At 42.0% G+C, this 12260-nt stretch overlaps 1 protein-coding gene across 4 annotated transcripts in view; it reads left to right on the top strand.

The window, feature by feature from the left end:
- The window catches only part of BNC1 (basonuclin zinc finger protein 1), a 179796-nt gene that overhangs the window by 74556 nt on the left and 92980 nt on the right, over positions 1–12260 (top strand). The gene's annotated exons all lie outside the window — the stretch shown is intronic.

The raw sequence follows: 12260 nt of genomic DNA, 5'->3' as shown, positions 1-12260 counted from the left end.
TTATTATCTTTTTAGATGCATTCCAATTGAACCCCCTAAGAAGTTTTTTACAAAAATTGAAGGGATATTCTCTCAGTTTATATGGGGATATAAAAAGATCAGGAGATCAATAAAATTTATGACTCTCCCCCAAAATCGTGGCGGGCTTGCTATCCCACATATGTTATATTATTTTTGGGCTGTGACGCTGCAGCAAATGATCATCTTGTTCCGCCCAAAATATCCTGTAGGAGTTACATTGACGAATGATTGCAGTGATTCTCCTCCTTCTATTTATGAGTTGGCCTTAGGGGTTTATGCACCGGGTGTTTTATTAAGGCAATTGGATGGTTGCTATTATAAAAGAACATGATTTAAAATTGTTAGAACCGCTTGGAATGTCTGGTATAAAACTAGTAAACTGCTGAGGATTCCTAAGTTGCATAGATACCATGCTATCTGGGGATCGTCACAGTTCCCATCTTTATTTTATGATAATCTTGGGAAAATTTGGGAACAGGCCGGCATTAACGTGATTGGAGATCTATTTGGGCAGGCTGAACTAAAATCCTTTGAAGAGCTTCAAATTCAATTTGGGTTGGATACCAAGACATTCTTTAAATATTTACAATTCAGGGAGAGTATCAAAGCTGCAATGGCTCAAATAACGGGATCTGATAATATTCCAATACTTGACTGGCTTGGACATAGGCAGCCACGGGTAAAAGACTTATACCTAATTTTGTTGAATGCCAACAAGGATGACATTGCCAGCTCTGAATCCGTTTGGGCAGGTTTGCTTGGGGACCCTGATGTTGACATTTGTCGGTCATTGTATTTATCAAAGAAAATATTTCTCGCAGCTAATCTTAAAGCTCAACACTTTAAAACTTTGTTTAGGCTGTATTATACTCCCGCTAAACTTTTTAGTTGGGGGGAAAAGGGAAACTGACTGGTGCCCCAGATGTAAGGAAGGTCCGGCTGACATGATCCATATGTTCAGTGGGTGTAATCAACTGGATAATCTGAAATCAAAGATAGAGGAATTTCTCAATCAAATCATTGGTGGCTTAGTACGATTAACTCCCACTCTGATTCTGACAGGGATTGATATTAGTCTATGTTTGGATCCTTCCCAAGCCTATTTTTGCTTTATGGTCTCTGCTATCTTTCGCTTAATTATTGCAACTCATTGGAAGGATGCCGAATCACCCACATTTCATGAATGGTACGCAAGACTTCATCATGTTTTTAATTTAGAGAAGGCACTTTATAAATGTAAAGGGAAAAGGGCCAAAAGAAGAGGTCTTCGGGTTTGGGGCCCGATCTGGGAAACCGATGAGATGTAATGATGAAGTTATAACTCTGTGTTCTACACTTTGTATTTTGGGACCTAATTCGTTTTTGTAAAATGGAATTTGCAGTGATTATTTGGTTCCTTTTCTGTGCCTTCTTTGTTAATTTTTGTCTCTTGATTTCCCTGTGCAAAAATATTCAAAAATAAAATAAAAAAAAAAAAAGAAAGGGTGTTCTATAAGTGTTGTTGTGCATGATTGCACTGAATACTCATAGAAAAAGATATACCACTAGATTTATCAGAAATCATGAATCTCGATATGTATGTGAATGCTGCACCATTCTAAAATTGGTGTAGGAAAGCACAACATGCATGCTAAAATGTTCAGCATACATTGAACGAGAAAAATGCATTTTCTCATTGTTTTTGTGCAGGAAGGTGTATCTTCCTGCAGAAAAACAAACCGCACATGACACAGATATCCTTGCACTATTGTGCAAGGGTGCCTGTGTCACCACATGGCTGCAGTTTAAGCAGCCGTGCAGAGAGAAGCACAGTCTTGCAACATATTTATGTACATATGTTGCATCCCTGTGCTTCGGAAGTACTACAGCACACTGTAGTTAAAGAGGTTACTGTGTGATGCTGCAGCACTTCCTCATAGTTCTGCACTTATACATTCACCATACGCTACTAATGCATTCATTCAGTCAATTACGTACTACACATACATTCATCTAAACTTTCACACACTAACAAAGAAATGTAGCTCTTTTTTTAAACCGGGAAAGTTAGTCCTTACAAGAACTTTTTTTTTTCTTCTTTTTTTTGTTGTTTTTTCTAACAATTTTGTGGTTTTTTTTGTTTTTCTGGAAAAAATCAAAAAATAAAACAAGAGGAACCAAACAATGAACTTAAGGGAACAAAAAAAAAAATGTTTAAAAAAACTAGCAAATGTGACTTTCTTGCCGGCGGCAGATCAGATAGATCGACTGCTCACCGTAGCACAAAGTCGCATTGCACTTAGTGCAGAGCACTTTTAAATATTGAAATTGAGGACGGTTGTCCAAGTTTTGGGCTGATGTATGCACTCTTGAAGTGCTTGGCTGCGATGAGGTGGAAGGCGCAGGAGTGTTTCTCATCCGTCAGCACTCTTGTCGTGCAAGATTGTTCGGATGAAGGGTCCTCCGGTGCTTCATCATACTTGCCGTGCCGCACGAGTATTTCTTGTTAGGATCCCCTCGCGACAGCACTCTTTTGCTAATCTTGCACGTGACCAAGGGGGCATTGGTCTTCTTCTGCCCCTCGGGAAAAGTACAAAATGTCCACACCACTGAAGAAAAACGTTCTTGCGTGGTGCACTGCTGATGACGTCGCATATTACATCACTCATGACATGGTCATTGACATCACTGATGACATCTCAAATGACATCTCAAATGACATCACTTGATGTGCATCAAAGGTTATATTAGGGTGTGACAAGAAGCCTCAAATGATCACATGAATGACGTCATCAGTGATGTCACTGACCATGTCATGAGTGATGTAATATGGGACGTCATCAGCAGTGCATTGCGGGGGCGCGAGTTATAGTTAGCTGAACTAACTATAACGGGGACTTTCTAGGGTTTTGTACGAGGGAAATGTCCAGCTAACTATAACGCCCCTGAAACCTATGTTTTTTTCAGTGAATTTCAAAGGTATTTTAAATGCTAATTTCTAACTATAACGTGCCTGAAACCTATATTTTTTTTAAAGTGAATTTCAAAGGTTTTTTAAATGATAATTCCCAACTATAACATACCTGAAACCTATGGTTTTTTAAGTGAATTTCAAAGGTTTTTTAAATGCTAACTTCTCTCTAACCTATGATTTTTTTTTAATGAATTTCATAGGATTTCTAAATCTTTATTTTTCAGTGTATCAATTCCTTTATTTATGTTTTTATACTGTTTTTCACAATTTTTTAAAGGTTTTTTTTACATAATTTATTTAAAATTAATAAATATTACATGTTTTTAATGAATTTTTTAAAAAAAATATTTGTAAAATTTTTTTAACTGTATTTTTTTTATTATTATTTTCTTTTCTATTTTCTAAACTATATTTTTAATACTTTGTTATTACTTCTAAGTACCGACAACTCTCATTGAACACAACGGCTCTTTTTAGAGCCACTCAAGAACAAAACACATACGTTTGATGTTTTTTCTCCCAAAAATGTAAAAATACGCGAGAGAAATAGTGCACCCAACGCGTTAGGATGCGCGACTCCTAATAATACCGTAAATAAAAAAAATAGCCCCTATCACTAATTTTTATTTTCCCCGTGGACCCCACCCCCCGGGGCTTATAAAAACACGTTTGGGACCATGGGGGGAGCCCCAACGCCCCCACGGTCCCAGCCGGCTCCCCGCGTCCTTCGGGAGCCGACATTGCTTTTCCACATGGGGAGCTACTGACATGCAGCTCCCCGTGTGGAAAAGCAATATGGTTTGGATTTTGAAAGAGAGAGCAGGTTTCCCTGCTCTCTTTCAAAATCCAAACGAAGTTTGCTATGGGAGGGCGGGAGACTCCCGCCCTCTCATAGCAAACAGTGTCCTGGGTGTGGGCACTCCAGGACACTGTAGGAGCCGGCCCTAGGGGGTGGCGGTCCCCAGGGCTCTCGAAGGCTCCAGGAGGGGGGGCCACGCAGCCCCCCTTCCTCCATAAATAAAGCCCCGGAAGGTGGTGGTCCCCGGGGATTGGGGGGCTATTTATTTTCTAGCCCCGGGGGGTAGCGGGGGCCCCCTGGGCCCCCCTTTTAATTTTTTATGCATTTTGCCCCCGGGATTTGGCACCCCGGGGGCTAATTATTAAGGAAGCGCGAAAGCCCGCGCTTCTTTTTGTTTTTTTTACGGCCTGATCCGCGCACCCTGCGCGCAATTTGCCATTTAAAAGGGGGTGCTCTGGGGGGTCCTTCTGGGACCCCCTAAGCAACACTAAAGGGTCAGAGTATTTCTACCCTGACCCCTTTACCTCTTTCACACACTTATTTCCCTTACTTGCTCAGCTTCGCTTCTACCGAGGCACAAAATGGCTGCCAACAGTTCCTGGTTTCGAATGTTGACAGACACCTGACAGCCAATTAGCATTCAGTGCGTGATTGGGAGGGTGCGCTTACGGTTCGCAGAGGGTTCGCGGATCCTCCGAGGCCATAGATATATATGTACTTTTAACTCTAATTTTCTCAGGAACTACTGAACGGATTTACACCAGACTCATGCAAAAGGCACGAGTCTGAACTGAGGACTACCTTTTTGCCAAATTTGGTGTAAATCCTACCCTACCGTGCCTGATCCCGACGCCCCCAGCGTAGGGTACTCTCCAAGTAAACACCCTTGTTGTTTATTTATACAAACATGGGTAGCTATTGACGGGCACATTTAATACACACGCACACCAAGCCATTCAAAAGGGATTCGACAAAAATTCGGCCAAACTATGCAAGAAACCCCCCTCACGGTTAATAAAACACACATCCACCGCCGGATGTGTAATACTTTTTATTTTACTCTCTGGAAAGGAGACGAACTTCACTTGAGTCACAGCGTGCTCCTGGCTGAGCCCAATGCTGTGTTACACCCACCACTGCCCGCCGAGTGCCACACACCTCTGTGTTGTATTCCACCAGCTAGTGCGTATGCTATGACACTCTAGCCCATGTGCATTGTAACACCACCCCGTGAATATGTCATGTCACACTTGCCTTCGCACGGGTTATATTGCCCCATCTAACGTGCCTTCCTCGTTGCCTATGTTATAACGCACAGCGCTATGCCATACATATTACAATCTGGGATCCATATCTTTGTCACAGTGCATATGCAACGTTACACTCCCCAGCACATATTTTATATTACAACTTTAGAGACTAGTTAGGTTACACAACGCTGCCCTGTGCATATTACACTCCAAGGCGCATAACGCATAGCACGCGCTAGTGCCTGTGCTATCTCGTGCTCTCCAATGAATCTGTCATTGCGCACAATGTATTGCATATTATATTTCACGCCCCGGTTCATCCTATATCACACTTTTTGGTGCATAGTTTATACCATATTCTATATCTAGTTTTTATTTCCAATCGTGCTCTCAGGACTATGCTCTATATAACACTGCGTCCACCTACCCTTTTCACAGGCATTACATTTTGTGATGGGGGTGGATGGTCAGGGGGTGTTTCTGCCAAGTGAGCCCGGAGTCACAGTCACAAACGTCCTCTTCTTCCTGAATAAAAGTGAGATTATGCTGCATACTTGTTCATATTTTAAGTAGTTCGCACAGACATAGATTTTAAAAACAATAAAGTTCCTAATACCCACCTTCTCTGAACAGTTAGCTTGCTGCCCCATCCACCTCCTCCCTATTCTCTGTTGTCTGAATCCATGGACTAGCCTCCTCCCTCCTGCCATGCATGGTCTGATGTGCTGCCACTGCCCTACATTTAGCATGATGTACCAGTCCACTCCTCCTGCCCTCCATTGCCCAATTCTATGGCCCATCATTGACCTGCTGCTTAGCCTCTGTGCTTAGCTTGCTGCCCCTATTCTCTTTCCCCCTGCCCTCCGATGTCTTTGTGCATGCCCCTGCTCCATCCTTTCTGCCCACCATGTTCCATGGACTTGCCACTCCTATCTACTCTGAGTGTTCTGTTGAGCTGCCGCTCCCCTCCCACCTGCCTAGCATTGTCAGATGACTGTAACCTGTCCCTGCACCTCCACCCTGCCTGTCCACATGCCATGCCCCTATCCCCTTCCTCCTGTCCTCCATGGTCCATTTTACTGCCACGCCAGTCTGACCCTCCCTGGTCTGTTGTGCTGCAACTGCTCCTCCTGCCTGCCCCACGCGGTCTGTTGTGAGGCCCCTTCCCCTGAACTCTCTTGTCTGTGCCCAGGTCCTGACCCTCCCTTCTATCCTCCATGGTCCTTTGTGCATGCCCCTGCCCATCATAGCCATTGTGCTGCCAGTAACCCTCCCGCTTGCCATGCATGGTCTTCTGTGCTGCCATGGCCCCTCCCACCTTCCCTGTGTGGTCAGCTAGCTGCCCCTGACCCCCTCCCACCTTCCCTCCATGGTCTGTGTGTATGCCATCATAGTCTCACTGTTGCTCTCCATGGTGTGTCTTGTTTCTAGTGCCCATCCTGCCTGACCTCCATGGTCATCTTGCTGCTCCTGCCCTGCCCCCTTGCCCCCAGCCCTCTGTTTCCATGTGCAGACCCCTATTCCCTCCCTCCTGGCTTGTCTGTTCCATTGTAATGCCCTTGATCCGTCCCTCCTGCCCTTTATGGTCTGTTATGCTGCAGCTTTCTCTCCTGTCTGTCCATTATGGTCAGCTAGCTACCATTGCCTCTTTCCGCTCTGTTCTCTGTTGTCCATGTGCATGGTCCTGTCCCCTCCCTATTGCTTTCTATGGATTGTTGTGCTGCACTCCCGTCCCGCATGCCCTGTGTGGTGTATTGTGCTGCTGCAAACCCTGATGCCTGCCCTACCCCAATTCCTCCTGCCTACCATGATCCATTGTACCATAATTGCAAACATTTTGAACTTGGTAAGAGGGAGATTTTGAAAAAAAACTGGGGTATTGATTTTCCCCTTTGAGTTACATTGAAAAAGAGGAGATTGTAGACAGGAGACAGATTAAATAAAGCCCATTTGAGCTTAAAAACATGTGCAGAAACGGGTCTGTTGGCATGTATGGTTTTACTACCACTGCCTCTTCCTTCTGCCCACAATGGTCTATTATATAGCCACAGCCTCTCTTGCCAGTCCTGTATTGTTGGTTTGTTGCCCCTGCCCCCCTTTCCACTGCCCTCCATAGTCTGTTGTGCTGCCACTGCCCTTCCTGCCTGCCCAGTGTGGTCAAATTGTTGCCTCTGCACTCTCCTACCTGCCTTCAATTTTCAGAGTCCGTGCCCCTGGCCTCTGCCTCTCAACAGTATCCCAATGAACAACTAGATTGCTAAAGTTCTATATTTATTACAAAAGTGTGGAACGCCTGACGTCATCTTGATGTAATCAAAACTGTAATACTTAGAGCATTTCCTTTAGAAATTACATATATGAGAGGGTCTTATTTGCATCAAAATTATGGTTAGTGCTCAAAAAAACAAAAATGAGGACATATTTTCGGAGTTTTCAAATAGCGACAAAGAACTTTTAAATTATTTGTAATCTTTATGTTTTTTTATCCAGTTGACCACTTGATTAAATGTTGCACCTAGGGGAGAGGATGTGGTGTTACTTTCAGAGCTGCAGACTTTGCAACTGGGGAACCAGGTTGGAGTTTCTGCTTCAGCTCAACATTCTGTGATTCTGGTCAAATCACTTAATCTCCCCATGTCTACAACCAAAATGAATTTGATCTTGTGTGATGTAACCAATGCTCATGTAAAGCACTCCAATACCTGACAAGTCTGCACTATATAAAACTGCAAATACACAAGAAATAAGTGTTTTGCACACTTCTGTCATTGGGCTACATCTGGGCTACATCTGGGTGATATTTGTGCTGCATTTGGGCTCTTTTGTCTCTGGTGGCCATCTTGGGAGATTTATTTGTTATGAAGTTTCCTAATTTCCTCATTTACTGCAGTCTCCTCAGTAGGAAATGCTTTAAATTTTTTACTTTGAGTCCATCAAGAAGGTATTCGCCACATTCTCCACAGATGCCCCATGTCTCGCCCCATGCCCCATGTCTCGCTAAAAGGGTCCGTCTCTCTGAAGAAGAAAAACAGGCACACGCCACAAATGTGACTGCGATGGCCAAGTGTCTATCTGTTTGTGATTTAATTCACGTTTTGTGTGTTGATGTATCGCATAATATATGAGTGTGATTCCTGCTTAATTTTGTTACTCAAACTTTTAGTGGCATTTGGCACAAGCAGTCACTGGCTTCTAAAATTACAGAATGGGGCCCTGAAACCAGGCTCCAAAGGTGTTTTCGACATGCCTCTCTCATCAATCCTGGCTGTTAAATACACCTCATGCATCATTCCAATAAGTTTTGGTGTTCCCCAGTGTTGTATATTAGCATCAAAAGTCCTCCATTTCTATACGATTCCTTCTCCCAAACATTGCTGTACTTTGGTGTCACTTTTCATCCATTTGCTAACAACACAGTTGTTAATCTATGATGTATCATTACCCTCAAGTCCTTTCTCAAACAAATGCAGCAGTGGATGCCAAACAAGGTCCTTCTGGTAAATCCTCAAAGATCTGAATGTGATACTCTTTACCCCATACCACATATTCGAACTTGACACTGGTCTTCCTTATTAATTGCAGTTTGATTTCCACCCATCCCTTTTCTCATCTATGAAATCTTTTGTCTTAAACATTGATAGCATTTTACAATTAAGACCATTTAACACCATACATAATCATTTTAGAATTAACACCATACAACACCAAAGTTGTGTAATCCACCCAGTTCCTTGTACACTTGTTGGCAAAATGAAGAACCTGACACTGAGCCATTCAAAAATTGAGAGGAATGAGCTAGTCAGTTCTCGTCTGCACTTTGGCAATGCCATTTTATTTGCAGTCCCTCCAACACCACTCTCCCCAATCAAGGCCACTTTTCATGGTATGGCCGGACTAAGTGAAAAAAGAGGAAAATTTACCAAGAGTCTCCACTGACTAAGGAACTACGTTGGTTTCCAGTCCCAGCCTATATATAATATAACATCTGCTGTGTGACTTAAAAACCTCTGCACCTTAGCACCTCTCCTTACCTGGTATCTCTGCCCACTGTCCCAAGAGGAAGAGAGTCCTTTAAAACAAAGACACAATTCATATGGAAATCTTATTTGCAAACAAGTCTTTCACTTCACTGTGACCAGTTCTTTGAACTCTCTCCAGCAGTTATTCATGACACAACCAGTCCTCCTTGCCTCCAGGAAACTGCAGAAACCACACTAATATAAACTCCATCTCAAGTAGTCTTGTCTTTTATCCTTCTGGCTTTGTTTTGTTTCTTTTCTACCTTCGCATGAGTTGAATCTTGTTTTGTAATACTTTCAGTTTTAGAACCTCTGCAGTCTTCCTCTCGTACACTTCTTTTAATACATGCAAAATGCACTAATACTGTTTAGGTATAGTAGTTCTATAGAAAATGTAGGATGAATTAAAATCTCAATTAAATTTATTCACCTTTTGGTGAAATCCTTTTCTTCTCTCTTCAAGCAGATATTTCGTTTGTTTACTGTCTTATATAATGTAGATAAATAAGTGGTTGGAGAAAGTGATTGATTGCTTGACTGTCTAGTGTCAAAATAGGAGGTGTTCTCAAAGGAAGATCAACTTATAGGAACTTTACTCATACTGACTGCATTACCCTCCTCCGATAACGTTTCTCTTGTCAAAGGTTTCTGCTGTTCTCCTGCCTGTGGTTGGATTTTGATATCATTCGTTTGGTTAGAGCGGAGGTCTATTGATGACTGCATCTGCTGTTGTGCATTGTATTTATCCCACTTTGCAATATAAAAACCCTAGTAAAGTGAAGAGAACAACTCATTGTAAGCTGTGAGAAATCTGACCTCTAGGTTACATTTCTCTCTATCATCATACCTGTCAACTCTCACAAATCTCCACAGTTATGAAATGTGTTGTGATACATTAGCCTTACAGAGTTCTTGTCTCTGGTTAAGATCCGTTCGATCAATTATATTCTCATAATTTGACTCCGGTATATGAGTCACCTTCATGTTAAGGCCAAAATGTACAAGTTATGTGTGCAATTTTGAGTTAAGTCTGCCTCTAATGATGAGGACACACTCATGCCTAGGGATCATGGGATTTCATTCAAACTGCCAAAAAAACAACTGAGAGATGAAATCCGATATTTTACTTTTGTTTCATTCACCAAGTGCAGGTTTTCCCCTATCCCAGGCTATTATCGTGTCTCTAGAAATTTAGACTACTTCTGGGGGTTGATAGGCTTTCACCAGAGCACCACAATAAGTACATTTTAGAACAGTGGTGCTTTCCTGGCATGTACTTTGAACCCTTTCTACTGTCATGTTGTACCCTTGGTAACTTTAGCATGCAGTAAAGGAGGCAGCCTAACTCTTCCAGTTGGTACCACACCCCCATGAGGCTGCAAAGATAATGTCGGGTATCCTCAGAAGGTGGGAGCTGATACAAGACTGCCATCAACACCCCGAACTAAACAACAGAAAATTACACTGATTAATACAGAAACCAGTGCATGGGTTAGGAATTGTACTACTCCCACGGCATAGGTGAGCAGTAGCTTTTACGGGTAATGAATAGGTGAAGGTAGGCTTTGCCCCATTTTTCAGTCAATTAGCACATTGCAACAGTCTGATGTAGTCTCTTAAACATTTGGCACCAATGTTTTTGTGATTGATTACAATTAATCTCTGTGTACTGTAATCACGATAACCTGTTCCTTGTGGCCCCTTAATATCATAATAATCATTACAAAAGTGTAATACTTAAATTATGTGTACATTTATGTCCCTTTCTTCAACAATTATTCAACCAAGATTGTAGATTTTTCTCTTACAGCCATTAGAAATTCTCAACACTTTGTTTAAATTTTTGTTGTAATATGGATTTACCTATTCTGCTGTGTTTGAGTGTCTGTGTGTCTCTGTCTTGTGAGTTAAATGAGGAATGAAACAGAATGGGGAGACTTGATCAGCAGTGAGAGGGATGCGGGAAGGAGAAAAGGATGAACGAGCGAAGGCATGTTGATCCGCATTTATCAGTCTTCAGAGATTACAAATGAAAGTAATAAAGGGAAGTACAGGCATTTTTCTGTTTTGTGATACATAAACTGATTTCACCCTAATGTGCCAAATAATAAGTTCTACTTTTCACTCACCTCAAATTGCTAAAAATGTGGATTGGAGGCTGCAGTTAACAAATTCCAAAGAAAGGTGAATCTATTTAAAATGCCTGGTGGAGTGTCTAAATAGGGAATGGAGATAATTTGTTAGGATGGTTTATTTTGTAGCCATACACGAAATTGATCAGCGTTAAGCACCAAATAAAACAAATCATTATTATGTTTCTTGTAAACTAATACACTTTTTTAAAAAATGCCCCTCCTTAATGTACCTATTTTATACAGCATCGAAATCCCTTTCAGTGACTAATTTAATGTCGGGCGTCCTACCTACCATGTAATATGTTCTTTGCAAATCTAGATCATCACACACTCTCTATGTTCACTAGCCACATATGCACTGGTACACAATCCTAATGTAGCAGCCTGGGATTGTGCAGAATGACGGTAAGAATCCCCTCAATACAAATGGCCTAGGTAGCCGGCGTGCTTGCATGAATCCTTAAACAGTGGTATTGAATAATTGTTTAAATGTGTGCAAAATCAATCACAACCTGCTTCTTTTTAATAGCGCCACAGGCTCCCCTTAAAAGGGTGCTGTCTCTGACAGTCTTTATAATGTGAGCTAAAGACTCCCTCCATCTGGCCCCAAATTCACACATTTTAGGTCATATTTCTTAGATTACGTAAATGAGTGATAAACTTTGAGAAGCATGTCAGATTTACTTATTTAGGTATTTATTTATCTTAAAGCACTGACTAGGTGAGAGCTGTAAGGGTGCCTGTTACAGAAAACATAAAAATTGAATTTTGCAATCGAATTTCATATTGATGAGACCAATGTATTCATAGTGGTAACCTCTTCTGGAGTTATGAAGCTTATTGTAGGTTGTCTTCAGTTTTGGAAGTGAAATGAGTAGTTAATATACCCTACCCTCAGAAACCTTCTTTTGTTCAGGAATAACCATTCTCTCACCGACTGAAGTATTACCCCTTCTTGTCTTCCTTTTCACTGGCGGGTGCAGTACGCTTGCTGCATCAGTCTTGGCTCAGAGCGGCTCCCATCATCCGCTGAGGAGAGACTGTGTAGGCGGGCCTGTGGAGATGAAGTGGGTGCTGTAGCAG

The sequence above is a fragment of the Triturus cristatus genome, chromosome 3_1, assembly GCF_964204655.1.
Source record: "Triturus cristatus chromosome 3_1, aTriCri1.1, whole genome shotgun sequence".
NCBI lineage: Eukaryota > Metazoa > Chordata > Amphibia > Caudata > Salamandridae > Triturus > Triturus cristatus.
The sequence above is the reverse complement of the archived record's forward strand: the minus strand, read 5'-3'. Positions and strand labels throughout refer to the sequence as shown.